The following is an 11,452-nucleotide window of genomic DNA, read 5'->3' as shown; positions in this document are numbered from 1 at the left end:
ATGATTCTTCTGCCCTATAATGCATACATGCAAAGTCACATTTTCATGACACTTCGCAATTATGTAGAGGGTTAAGGTGGTTGCACACTGCACTGCGTGTTTTCGTTGCGTTTTGGAAATCCGAAAGCTGTAGGCCAGGGAGAGAGAGAGGAAAGGGAGAGAGAGCAAGGGACTCAGTGCAATAGCTGCGAAAATCGGAAAAAATCAAACCTGGTCCGAAAATAAATACGAAACCGGCGAACGTGATTGACATAACGTGAGGTTGATATTTTTATTCACGCACTCCGAAAATCACTCCGATATTCGGCCCGAAAAACGCAGCAGTGTGCAAAGACCTTTAGTCCAAATATCACTGAAACCAATCTTACTCCAATTGGCCAAAGGGGGGCGCTATATCAAGCATTTGGAAATTCAAACTTTAAACGGGCATAAGTCATGCCTCGTTTTGCCTGAAGACATGCAACTTGCTTACACACGTGCCTTGACTCAAGAGGAACCCATCTGTGTCTTTGTCAAGTAAGCTCCGCCCTTCAATTTACTGCCATTTTGAGCAGTTTGTAAAATGCCCCCAAAATTACTTTTTTCCCCATTGATTACTCACGCCATGGACAGTGTTGGGAAAGTTCACTTTAAAAATGAACTAGTTCAAGTTCAAGTTCAGAACTTCTAAAATGAACTAGTTCATTTTTAGTTCATAATTCCCCATTATGAACTAAAGTTCATGGTTCCCCAAAATGAACTACATAGTTCTTTTTTAGTTCTTTTTGTAACCATATTTTTTTTATACTTTTGGCAATTCAAAAAAAAAGGGGAAAAAAATATATAAAGGTCTATATATATATAAATGTTTAGACGTTTCTGCATGCTATTATTTGTCAAAATTATTGACTCAGCCCATATTATATAGAACCACACACAGCAATAATTTCATCCAACTTAACATTGAGGTGCCCACAATATCAGTCTTCCTGCACCCTTATTGTGAAGGACTGCATGTAATAACCATGTTATTGTCTCATTGTGTGAAATATCATAATATTCAAAAACAAATATTTGACTCCAATTGATTCCCCACACAGTATTGACTTGATATAGCAATAAAAAAATAATATATATATTACACAGCAGTTGTGGGAAAACTAAGACATTGTTCAAAAAACACAATTCCGATTTTGGTCATTTTGGAAATAGGGCAAAAAATATATTTTTCTTCAATCTACTGTCTTGACACTCTAACCAAAATTGTGCTATAGACCATAATCTACAAATTGGAAGTGAAAGAAACTTTAACACACATTTGAAATGAAAACAAAAAATTACATGTACAGGGAACCCCACTAGAAAAAAACAAAAAGTTACATGTACAAGGAACCCCACTAGAAGGCAGACGTTTCTAAACCGTGCACAGCATGATCCGCGTTGGTTAAAATAGCTGATCTACAAGCTCACGTTGTCTCGTGGATGCGACGCGTTGTGAGCTTGCAGATCAGATATTTTCGCCGTGCAACACACATAGGACAAAGTATAGTCACATTAGTCAGTCAGGCTTGCGAGACGAGGAGGAGATTCACAGTGCAGGAGCAGAGTGCAGAGTAGACAGCACTGCATATCAACGGAGCCTCCGACGAACGTTCACGAGGCACTGCTGCGTGCAGTGCCTACTATTGGAGCACGTGAATGAAAAGAGAGACGAGAGGAGCAGAGGACAGACAACCGCGGAGGCGCGGACCGCCGCATGAACGGCCGACGAACGCCGACGAACGTCGTTCACGGGCGTCAGAATGACCGCGTTCGACAATATCGTTCATCAAGCGAAAACAATTACGTTCAGTTCACGTTCGCCCAAAATATGAACATGTTCATGAACGATCGTTCTTTGAACGCGTTCGGGTACAACACTGGCCATGGAGACTTGAGTTTGTTGCATTCCTAAGACAAAAAAATGGATTACAATAAATGTACCCCCATTGATTCCGGATCCAAATGCATTTGGTTCAGCCAAAACCTAACCCTATTCCTAATTTTAACCTCAGAAATATTATGCTTAATCCTAAAGTTATATCTAACCTTATTCTCAGTTAAACAAATACAAGAATACAAATCTCAGCAAGTATCTTTTCAACTCTACCGGTTACCCCCCCAGCAGCTGGGTACTCTGTGGCCATCTGTCTTATCAACACAGCTAATAGAGGGTATGCGTGTGACATCACTGTTGCTGGAAGTTATGTGGGAACGCCTACTGAGTGGCAAAAAACTAATTTCTGCCATTGACAGCCCATACATCCAAACAGAAAAGTCCTTTCTAATTGTATTAAACAAAGTTAACTCACCAACATTGCGGCTGTACCGAAAGCTTGAATTATACTCTTTCTATCTGCAAAGTTTTGTTTAATAAAAATACACCATGTGATGTGATGAGATGTGATGAGCTACTTTCTGTCAAGACATTCTGTGCAGGTGATTATTTTTCCAAGTGTCAGAGTTTGGAAGCACTCGTTTTCAACAACACAACATCCTGCTGCCTCCTGCATTATGTGCAATTTAGAAACAGGTGGTATGCAGGACCGTTGAGTGATTTGCAACTAGCACTTCCAAATTCCAATGCTCCATGCTGCTCAATGTTTTGCCACTCAGTCTAGATTAGGGGGGCGGGTCCCGGTGGACATGCACCCTCTATAGCTACTTGCATGGGAGCCTGGTTTCAATGGAGCTACAGCAGTAAATCACTCCAACAAGGCTGCCCTATACTGTCATACCAAAACAAACTCCTTTTTGGGATGGTTTAAAGGTCACGTGAGGGGGGTCAACAAATGTACATTGATGAATGACTTCCTGTCTTGCCACAGTCATACCTCACTTGACATAAATGAAACATTATGAAAAGATTGTTTTTATACTGTAAGTTATAGCTGATAGATCAGCGGTTTTCAACCGGTGGTCTGTGGACCCCTGGTGGTCTGCAGAGCTGGTGGTCCCCGGCCATGTATTCCACAGAACCCTCGCTAAAAACCCCAGGACAAAAATCCACTCGCTCGAGACAGTTTGCCCTCCTGGCCACCAAAGCTGTGGAATAAACTCCCTGTCGCACTTAGAACAACAGACTCACTCGCTAGCGTTCGCCGTGGACTGAAGACTCACCTTTTCAGACTCCACCTAAACCCATAGCACTACTGAAACACTCAATGACCATACATGAAGCTAGTTAGCATTTGTTTTTTTAGGTTTTTTAGAACCTTCTTCTTTCTTTACTGATTATATTGTTGTTGTTGTTTTTTTTTTAGATTGATATTCGTATGCATTTGTTATATTGTTGTTGATGTATATGTGTATGACATATTATCTTGTTTATTATAGTGATGTATTATCTGCTTATTGTAAATCGCTTTGGATTAAAAGTATTTTGACAGAGGACTTGGGCTGTCCTGCTGGGTCCAGGTAAAAAAAAAAAAAAAAAAAAAAAAAATTACCTTTGTAAAAATAGTTGATGCATTCAAATGTGGCTGCATCAAACACAAATGTTGAATAAAAACAACTTTCTACCAATTTCTGTGATCACATGTTCAGATACTAGATTCTGATTGGCTTAAAACAGTGGTAAATCAGTCTACAACCTTGAGTTGGCTCATGGACCCCGCCCACTGTTGTGTTGCAGTTGTATAACTAAATAAACCTGGCAAGTTACAATTGTGTTTTCTTTCATTTATATGTTAGAAGTGGTAGAAAAGCAATTTACCATTTGAGGGTCGTGGGTTGTTCGCCTTGTGCCACAACCCTGAAACAGAAATCAGCCACCAACCCACTCCCTCTCATGGTAAATGGCTTACTCCTGCACTTACCTGGTAATACAATGCTTTGAAAACTGACACTATTGTGTCGGGTGGGTCTATGATGGACCCACCGACACAATAGTGGTGGTCCCCAATTTTCTCGTAGTCAGGACTCAGCAATAGTACTCTATTCAACCAACACAACCCAATAGTGCAGGGCCAAAAATAATAGTCAGTGCAAATACATCTAGAATAAAGAAAAGCAATAATAAACTAGACCAGGTCAACCTGGTTGTGCCAGACCCCCTGTCTGTCATCATCATTTATGACATCAGGCATGTCATCATCATGTCATCATCATATATACCCTTTATATAGAAAACCCGGACAGACAGACAGACCGACATTTGCTTATGTAGGCCTACCCATTTCATGGGTCTGGCAAAAAAGCAAGAAAGGGTGCCACACTAAGACACCACAAGCAACCCTCTCTGGGAAAGTACTTATAGAGGTCAGAGTCTGTACAACTTATGTTCCAGTAGTGTAAGGTAACTGTTGTCCTAGTCTAGTGTGTCCTAGGTTATCCTATTTGCCTTGGCAAGTGACCGTTATCAGATAGATAGATAGATAGATAGATAGATAGATAGATAGATAGATAGATAGATAGATAGATAGATTGAAATTGATGTTATCCTATGCAAAACACTCTGTTCTAGCCGTCTGTCTTTCAATGTTATATGAGATACAACGTGGTTCCTGTGTAAATAGGCCGTAAAGCTTACTAGGATCTCCTTTTAGTTGACCTTGTACCAGTGATTTGTGCTGTCAAGTAACTGTACTTTTTCCTATTGCAAACTTCTAATACATTGTTCAATCAATCAATCAATCAATCAATCAATCAATCAATCAATCAATCAATCAATCAATGTAAGTTTATTGAAGGTAGGAAAGATAGCCGTTAACGTTATTTTTGCGACCAAAGGTCGCATTTACCCTGAAAAAACATGTCGCTTGAGTGACCTTCCTTCCTTCCTTCCTTCCTTCCTTCCTTCCTTCTGTAACCTTCCTTCTGTGTGTGATGTCAGCGAGTTGTGACATCACTTCCTGTACGGGGCGGCTACACGAAAGACAAAAAAAAGAGTAAGAAAGACAAAAAAGAGAAGAATAAAAAAGAAAAAAAAGGAGGAGGAGGATAAAGATACCAAAAGGAGAGAGAAGGGTGGATGAGGTACAATGTGGAGTCGGCAGTCTCAGAAAAGAAAATGTAACAAGGAGGTGGCAACGGGGCGGCTAGATAAAGTTAGAGGAGGTGACATGGAGATGTGGATAACACTATATATGGAGATAGTCCAGTCCATCATGTCATATGGGACTACCGTCATAGACAGTAGCCATTGTTAGGCCGGAGTCAACCTGTTTGGCCTAAACATGGAGATGTGGAGAACACTATATATGGAGAAAGTCCATTCCATCATGTCATATGGGACTACCGTCATAGACAGTAGCCATTGAAAAGTACTGAAAATCAACTGCTGCTCTGGAACACAGGGGTAGTGTTCCAAACATCTAGGCTGATAATCCAGCTTTTGCAGCGTCACAGGTTCAAGTCCTGACTTGCGACCTCAAGTCCCCATCTCTTCCTGTACGGGGCGGCTACATAAGACTAAGAAGACAAAAAAAAAGAGAAGGATACACAAGACTAAGAAAGACAAAAATAGAGAAGAATAAAAAAGAAAAAAATCGCACCCGTGCAAACTAATTCCTGCGCGAATCAGTGGTGATAGGCATGCATGGCAATATTGTTTTTGTTGTGTATGATGTCAGTCTAGAGGTCTGCTCAGACTATATAAGTCTTTATCGTCATTTCTCATCAGTTAGTTGACCAAGCTACGGATTGTAACTTGTAAGAGTGTCGTAGTGTAATGATAAGTGACCTTATTTACCTCCAGAGAGGCCTCCAGAGAGGCGAGAAGAGGCCAGAAGATGAATATTTTAGTTTTTCAAAGTCTGTTCATTTGTATTTTAAACTTGTATTAGCTGCCTATCATTTATAACCTGTAAGATTTTCCACAGTCTGTCTAAAAGTGTGGTTATTTTATCGCTTATAAGTGATATTCTTCTAATACAATTTTGAAATTCAAGGTTAGCACCGCTCAATCATGTTTTATGACGTATTTTACGCGGCCTAAACGCGTTATGACGTATTTTACACGGCCTAAACGCGTTCTAAATCAGGGTTAACCAATCGGGTGCCTCTGTGACTATGACATCATGGACAGATCAACAGAATCGAAGTGTTTCATTGGTCTAGCGAACTCATGTCATCATCATTTGTGACATCATAGTTTTGGTAAAAAAGCGGTCTATAGGAGCGGTTAGCACCGCTCAAAAAGGAGGAGGTAAAGATACCAAAAGGAGAGAGAAGAAAGGGTGGATGAGGTACAATGTGCGGTATCCTCCTCCGATCTGATACGGGCTGCTGGACTTAGATCACCTATGAACATCCACCTGGAGAAAAGAAAATGTAACAAGGAGGTGGAACGTTCTTAGAATTTAATATATATTTTCTAAAGTAAATATGGGGGCGGCTGTGTTAAGAACGTTTCGTTGTCAAGCTCAACGTTGGGCATTTGGACCTATACATAGAGAAATGGAGCGTGTGGAGAACACTATATATGGAGATAGTCCAGTCCATCATGTCATATGGGACTACCGTCATAGACAGTAGCCATTGTTAGGCCGGAGTCAATGGCTGTCTGTCTGTCTGTCTGTCTGTCTGTCTGTCTGTCTGTCTGTCTGACTGTCTGTACAGGAAGTGATGTCACATGACATTCTTTTTATGCCCATATATGAGTCATTCTGTACCACATCTCCATGTTTAGGCAAACTCCACACAGAAAGGCCCTATCGCCAACCCTACCGAGGGTTTGAGCGATAGGGCCTTTCTATGTGGAGTTTGCATGTTCTCCCCGTGTCTCCTAAGGTTGATACCCTCACAAAAACATGAACAAACTAGAATCGTCAGAGAAACGCTGTGGTTGGCCAGATGGTCAATAATTGGCGCGACCTCGCCCTTTAGGGCGAGGTCGCATGTCACCCTGAGGTCGCATATCACCCTCAGGTGTCCTACTAGTATTATAACAGTAGAATAGAGCCGGGTTTCTCAAAGTGGGTGCCGTGACGCAAGTCCAGGGGTGCCTCAGAATGCTTCATATTTGGAATGTATCAATATGACTTCAGTTTAACCACTTAAAGACCTAGTGAAATGAAACATATGTCTTTCACACTTTTAGAGCATATCTGTGGTCATCATATCGGCATACCTAACATTATTTTTTATATATGTGTGTGTGTGTGTGTGTGTGTGTGTGTGTGTGTGTGTGTGTGTGTGTGTGTGTGTGTGTGTGTGTGTGTGTGTGTGTGTGTGTGTGTGTGTAATGGAGGTGATGTGAACCTCCCTAACCAGGCTTTGAACCCGGGCCTCCCGTGTTAAAGTCCGATATCTTAACCATTACTCCAAAGGGATATCCCTATGGAACTAGGGAGATACTAGACTTTTTGAGGCTTCAGGCTTGCCTGGTCTCAGCCCATAGACCCTGCCCACTCTCAAAGTGGACTCTTTCTCTGGTCTGGAGCTGAGTACATGAATCGGCAGTTTAGCATCCAAAAATGTTCGGCTGCTCCAATGAGCGCAGGGGGTGGCGGTGGGTCTAACGAATATCCAATCAGCGCAGCAGCTGAAACGATTTCAAACGAAGTTCACACATGACAGGCACACATACACACACGCGCTGAGTTCACCAAGCTGTTTTTTTTTGTTTTTATATACTTTATTAAAGTAATTTAACATGCAACTCATCTTCCAGAAAACAAATTCACTGTCATTTCACATTTTCTTTCGCATGTCATGGCCCTGTATGGACATCTTGACCTTTTTTTTTTTTTAAGTGCAAATAACCACCACCTACACAACAACAAAATAAACCACTTTACAGAGACCAAAAAAATAAAAAAATAAATAAAATAAGATAAAGAGGCTTTTTTGTTTGATGATTATGTCTGAAATTCTTTTGGTTTGAAACAAAAATACAAATAAAATGGACAAATCAATAGGTAGAGTTAAGTGGGTATGTTATCCTTATTTAATAGATAAGAGGCCCACCTTTTTTCAAATACATTTTCCTTACCATTAAGTTTATATGTCACCTTCTCCATAGAGTACATGTCCTCCAGTTTTTCCAACCATTTATCCACCCTGGGAGGTTCCAAACCTTTCCAGCCCCTTGATATTTGTTTGAGTGCTGTAATTCTCATAATCCAAAAGAGATAAAGATCTCTTTTGGGCCGTGTTCCCAGGAGTATATTATGATTTTGTAAATTTAAAACTCTCCCAAATATTTGTTCTATTATTTGTGTAACTCTTGACCAGAAAGTTTGTATTTTGGGGCATGTGAGAAATATATGGGCATGATCCGCATTGCTCTCCCCGCATTCTCTCCAGCAGCTAGAGTTTGAATGATACTTAGATATTGACAGAGGTGTTTGGAAGTACCTTATATTGATTTTCCAGGCATATTCCTGCCAGAAGGGTGATCTTATAGGAAATTAAAAATGTCTTTGAAAATCTGATTCCACTCGTTTCCATTTATAGTAATTCTCAGTTCTTTATCCCACTTATCCTTAATGTAGACTAAATCTTCAGATTTGATTTCCTGAAATATTTGATAAAGTTGTCCAATTGTATTTTTATAGTTATTTCTTTGATGTGATTTTATTATATATCTTAGGAGAGGGTGAAGGTTTCCAAGAGTTCTGATTTTAAGGCGATCTTTTAGGTAGCTCCTCACTTGCAAATATCGATGAAAGAAATGTCTAGAAATTCCATATTGATCTACTAAATATTCAAAAGAGACCACCTCTTCTTCCTTGTACATTTGATAGAATCTTAGAATCTTGTGAGACCTTTCCCTTCCCATATATTAAAGACTTGATCCATAGTATTTGGAGTGAAATCTGAGTCACGTGACATTTCTCTCAAACAAGTCATTTCTTGTTCTTTGACTTTACTTATTTTACATATTGTTTTCCAAATTTTAAATGTATTGCGTATATGAGTGTTTTAATCTGTGCTTTATTAAAAGCTGTAAATATCAAAGTACTAAGTGATCCAACCGATTTAGTCTCCATGAGCTTCCATTTAGGGTTCATTTTATTATTCGTCCAAATCAATATAGATTTAATCTGTGCTGCATAGTAGTAATAGGTTAGATTAGGTAATGCCAGACCACCCCTGTCTTTGTTTTGTTGCAGGGTTTTAAGTTTAACCCTTGGCTTCTTTGCGTCCCATGCAAACTTTCTCATCAGACCCTCCCAGACATGAAAACATGTAGGTGATATATACAATGGCAGGTTTTTAAATAAAAATAGGAAGCGTGGTAGAACGTTCATTTTAATAATCTTAATTCTTTCCAAAAGGGATGAGGGTATTATTTTCCATCTACTGAAGTCTTGTTTTACGGTATTTTCCAGTGGCCCATAGTTACAGTGATATAGTTCGTCTAAATTATTAGGTATGATTACTCCCAGATATTTAACCTTTTTCTGATCCCATTTGATATTAAACTGTTTTTTAAAGTCATTTTCCAGGTGACAACCCACTAACATAGCTTCTGTTAATATTGATTACATGTTTCTGGTCGCAGTTCTGTGTGGAAGCAGTCATTGGCGCAGACAGAGGCCCCTTTTACATTAAAACGGGCTTCACTGTAAACGTAATGATTTATAGCTGTTTGTGGGGGGTCATTTAGACGAAAATGGCGTCTTCGGGGGGTGAAACCGTAACAAAGTGAAACCCCCTTTGAAAGTGGAAAAGGTAAGAATGCTTTGTATCTCCCGCTTTCATCTAAATACCGTAAACGCAGCAAACCACTGAAAATGATAAGATGTGGGACGTCCTAGCTAGGGATGGCCAAATGGAGATTTTTTCTTAACCGATAACCGCAAGGCCTTATCAGTTAATTAACCGTTAAGGAAATGTGTTCAAAAATGCGCTATTTTAGCGATTTAAAAAAGGAAAATACACCCGTTTTTCCCCATAATAAAGTGCCATATTTACACATTAAAAACAATAAAACTAGGAGAAACAAGAATACAAATGTTTTCTAAAAGAAATGTGTTTTTGCAAAGAAACGGTGGGATTGAAATTATCAGTCTGTAATGTGATGCGCTGTCACCAGGCACGTGCGCACATACAGCAAAGGGGGCTGGACCCCTTAACTTTTATCAACAGAATTGTCCACCAAAAGGCCCTTCAGCCCATGCCTCTCTATTATTCTGTGCACTCCCTGGCTCAGGCTGGCTGTCGCCTAACAAAACAGCCGTAGCGAGATGCTTGCATGTAGAGCAATAACTAATGGTTGAATCGGCTAAACGTGATGTCCATTTCATTGATTTTCTTCTCTCTTGCCCGTGTTTTGTGTGTGCTGATGCAGCGATCATTGAATTTGCGACTCTGAGCTTTGTTATTTTCGCATATCCTACTCTGTAAACAAGACGACTTTAGTGTTCCTTACGTCATCAACATGTAACATTAGAAAGTTGTGTTTTAAGCTCTTCTTAAACAGGATTCAATGTGACGGGGGTCTGTTTTGTAAAATCCAATCGACGGAGCATTTGTTGAACAAGTCAGCGAGTACGACTCCAAATCAAGCAGCATCGCAGACTCGCAGTTGCGTGAATGCATGGATGTTACACAGACATTGGTGTCTAGAAATGTGTGACCACAGCGCGTATAGTTGAATGGTTGTCCATTGAAAAATATCTGCTTTGGTGCGATGTTTCGCCATGCTGCTGCCTGCGAATTATGGGTTTTGTTTGTTTGTTAGTCCTCTGGCTGCTAGGGAGTAGAACGGAACTTCGGCAGTGCGGTCATGCCGTCATGCGCCACCTAGCGACCTAGCATGCAAATTACCGCGTTTACGGACAAATTGCGTTTTCATCTAAAGACCACATAAAAAATAGCCATTTTCCACGGAGCTCGTTTTAATGTGAAAGGGGCCAGAGACACACACAAACACACGCACACGCCGCGGCCGTGCGTCGCGATCACCGTGTGTCGCGAGCACCATGCGCCGCGATCACTTACGCTCGCAAAAAGTCCCTCCCCCGTAAATCGTTTAGAATAGGGCACAGTTTCAGAGTAAAGCTTGAGCTGAGTCTGAAATCAGGCTAGCTTCAGGCTGGAGCTGCGACTCTCTCCGCCACACTCACCCCCCTTTAGACCTCCTCCTACGGGGAAAGCTCAGTCCGGGTCATGGCGCCATTGTAACGGAGGTGATGCGAACCTCCCCACCCCAGCTTTTGAACCCGGGCCTCCCACGTGAAAGTCCAATATCTTAATCATTACTCCAAAGGGATATCCCTATGGAACGAGGGAGATACTAGACTTTTTGAGGCTTCAGGCTGGGGCTTCGACTCTCTCCGCCATGTATATATATTTTTTTGTGTGTTTTTATATCAAGAGTCAATTAAGAAACAATTACTTCCTGTGAACGAAAACGTGCTGCGTGATAACATCGTGAGACTCTAGTACAGGTGTTCCCAAACCTTTTTGTTTCAGGGCACCCCGTGAATATTTTTTTTTAATCCGAGGCACCCCTACATTATAATTTTCACTCTCAGCACCT

This window comes from Nannobrachium achirus, assembly GCF_963921795.1.
Source record: "Nannobrachium achirus genome assembly, chromosome: 2".
Classification (NCBI taxonomy): domain Eukaryota; kingdom Metazoa; phylum Chordata; class Actinopteri; order Myctophiformes; family Myctophidae; genus Nannobrachium; species Nannobrachium achirus.
The sequence above is the reverse complement of the archived record's forward strand: the minus strand, read 5'-3'. Positions refer to the sequence as shown.